Raw genomic sequence first — 3,444 nt, forward strand, 5'->3', positions numbered from 1 at the left:
TTAAGTCTTTCAATTGTTTGCCCTTACAACATTATTGTTCCTATATAAATTGTACTACTGGTTCTGCTCACTTCACTCTGCATCAGTTCATACGAGTCTTCCCAGGTTTCCCTGAAACCATCAATTTCATCACTTCCTTGTTTAAAAATAGAAAAGAAAACATTTAATAGTCATTTAAAATTCAACTTAAGCTTTAAATTCAATTCAAATATTACCAAAGTATTTTTAGCTTTATGATCACAAATTTTGAAGTTAGACTACAATATACTTTACATATTTACATATACTTTACCTTTAGAGAATTTACAAGGAAGGATTAGACATAAACAAATTCAGTTCACTCACACTTGGGACTTGGGATGTTTCACTAGGTCAGCCTATTAACAAATATTTTTAGTTCCTCATTAAATACTGCTTTTAATGAAAACTTAAAAGCACTAAGTAGATGATATCTGATTAATATGCATGTATTCATGGAAACACTACCAGTAGTGACTCTGAAGCACAAAGAAATCCAAGCATGCCCTACAAAACATGCTTAAGGGTTTAATGGAAGTCTAGACTTGATTATGACCATGGCCCAAGCTGCTGTCCTTAGATCGAATCCCTCCTCCACTGCATTCCCCATTACCAGCTTCTTCCTTTGCTCCAGGAAACTAGATCATAGCCATTAGGGATGGTTTCCTTTTTACCAGGCCCACACTTCTGGAAGCAGAATTTGGATCAGAGGAATCCATTTCTTACTTCTTGTTATGATGCTCTAAAAAAGACTCCCAGTGTTTCTGTCTTTCTTTCTTCTCTCTCGATGTCTGCTCCACCTGAAAATAAGTCTCTCCATCCCATACTTCCACGTTTAATTGACAACCGCCAAACCACCTCACATTGAGGGCTTGTATACATAGGTCAGCCTCTTCTGGTTCCTTATCGGACACAGAGGCCACCCCATCTGGGTGTCGGTAAAAGAGAAGGACCTTCTTGACTTCCCCAAACTTTTCACACTCTGTTCAGAGGTCTTCCCAGATCTCATTTAGGAACAATGTTTCAGCCTTGAAATCCTTCGGGTGGAACATATTCTTGTTAATAACCACCTGCTCATGCTGCATTCGAGTAGTATCTGCTTTCTTCTCAGGCCACCAATCCAGCTGTTTTTGTTGCTGAGACATCTTTTTCCTGTAGTCTTTGCATTTCTTCTTCTTTTTGCTGGCATCATATTCTCCCTTTAGCTGAAATTTTGCCATTTCCACATGCAATTTGTAGCCCCTGATTTCATCATCATCCAAAAGTCTTAATGCTAGATCCACAGATTCTCTCTTCAAATAACAGCAAAGTCCATCTCCTTTAAGATTTCCTTGTTTATCTTTATAAAGCTTGATTTTATATTTTTCTGTCTGTGGGTCTCTCATGATGATGCCACATTTGGACATGAGCTATAGAAATTCATCCTTTGTAATGTCTGGAGGTAAGCCAGTCACATACACATTTGTATTTTTGTCTTCCTCGACATGAAACTATCCTGGTTCAGGCTTTCTCTTTTCACCTTCTCTTTCTTTTCAGTGTTTTATGGGGCTTTTTGATCTGTAGGTTTTTGTGGTGCTTTTACATCTACATTAGTCTGTTTCTCTTTTTGCCCACCAGAAGAAGAGGAGCTATCAGCAGGGAATCCATAATTACCCTGATAATTGGCAAAGAAATCTTTTGTCATCTTAGGGAACCAAGTCTTCTTGTCCCGGTCCCACCCTTAAGTGGTGGCATGCGCTGGTCCACAAAAATGTTAGGGTCATTGCCCTTGGGGTCCTCAGTGAGCTGCTGGCCATGAGCTTGGCCTCCTCTTGTTGCTGCTGTAGCCTCTGATATTTGTGGAACTCCTTGTTGACGTTCTGCCTGAAGCTGCTCATATCTCCACTCTGGGCAGTTACCTGGGGCACTCAGTCCTGGTGGAATCCAGGGACCTGGGGAGTTCCTCCTCATTTCTTATAGCACAATAGTATTCTATTACATTCATATACTATGATTTGCTTAGCCATTCCCAAATTGATGGGCATCCTCTTGATTTCCAATACTTTGCCATTTCAAAAATAGCTGCTATAAATATTTTTATACATATGGGTCCATTTCCCCCTTGTATGATCTCTTTGGGATACAGTGCTAGAAGTGGTATTGCTGGGTCAAAGGATATGCACCTTTTATAGCTCTTCGGGCATACTTCCAAATTGCTGTCTAGAATGGCTAGATCAGTTCACAACTCCACCAACAATGTAACAATGTTCCAATTTTCCCACATCCTCTCCAACATTAATCATTTTCCTGTTTTGTCATGTTAGCCAATCTGACAGGAGAGATGTGGTACCTAAGAGTTGTTTTTATTTGCATTTCTCTAATCAGTAGTGATTTAGAGCATTTTTTCATATGGCTATAGATATATTTAATTTCTTCTTCTGAGAACTGTCTGTTCATATCCTTTGATGATTTCTCAATTGGGCCTTGACTTGTTTTCTTATAAATTTGACTTGGTTCCCTGTATTTTTATTTTTTAATTATTAATTTATTTTTAATTTTTAGTTTACAACACTAAGGTCTACAAGTGTTTGGGTTCCAAATTTTCTCTGCCTCCTGCTCTCTCCTCTCCTCTCCCCCAAGATGGCATGTATTCCAATGTAGGTTCTACATATACCTTCACATTGAACTTATTTACATAATAGTCGAGTTGTAAAGAAGAATTATAACCAATGCTGTTTCTAATCTGGGCACCACATCATGACAATTAAATTGATATACCTCCTGGGTTTTATAAACTTGACTTTTACTCCTCTTCTCTCTTTTTTTCTCTTTTTGTAATGTATTTCTGCATTCATATTTTCAAAGGACTACCCCTTCAGTTTTTTTTTACTGTCCACTCAGGCCCAAGATTTACGTGTCAGACCAGGTTAAAAAAATAATTTATTTAATTACTTTTCATTACAGTTGTGTATTCATGTTATGCTTCTGTGGTTTGAGGTGTTTTTAAGTACAATAATCTATTAATCCTATGTAGGTGATAATGTTTTTGTGAGTTTATTTTAAGTGAATGCTTTAACTCTCTTTTTACAATCATATTTTTTCCACTGCTGATAAGGCTTAGATTTTCAGGATAGGGTATTTTGTATGATAGCTTCAATTCCTTCATTGTTGTTGTTCAATCAATCACTTATATCTGACTCTTCATGAGCCTATGGACCAAATATTCATGGGGTCTTCTTGGCAAAGATACTAGAGTGATTTGCCGATTCCTTTTCCAGTTCATTTTACAGATGAGGATACTAAGGCAAAACAGAGTTAAGTGACTTGCCCAGGTTCACATAACTACTAAATATCTCTGGGCAGATATGACTCAGACAGATGAGTCTTCCTAATTCTGGGCTCAATTCTGTCTCTTGGTTCAATTGTTAAGTTTATATAGAGTCATAC

General features: G+C 37.6%; 1 pseudogene; it reads right to left on the minus strand.

Moving 5' to 3' along the window:
- Positions 1–740: 740 nt before the first annotated feature.
- Positions 741–1,968, minus strand: LOC118836724 (annotated as a pseudogene).
- Between the last annotated feature and the right edge of the window lie 1,476 nt (positions 1,969–3,444).

This window comes from Trichosurus vulpecula, chromosome 1 (genome assembly GCF_011100635.1).
Source record: "Trichosurus vulpecula isolate mTriVul1 chromosome 1, mTriVul1.pri, whole genome shotgun sequence".
Taxonomy (NCBI): domain Eukaryota; kingdom Metazoa; phylum Chordata; class Mammalia; order Diprotodontia; family Phalangeridae; genus Trichosurus; species Trichosurus vulpecula.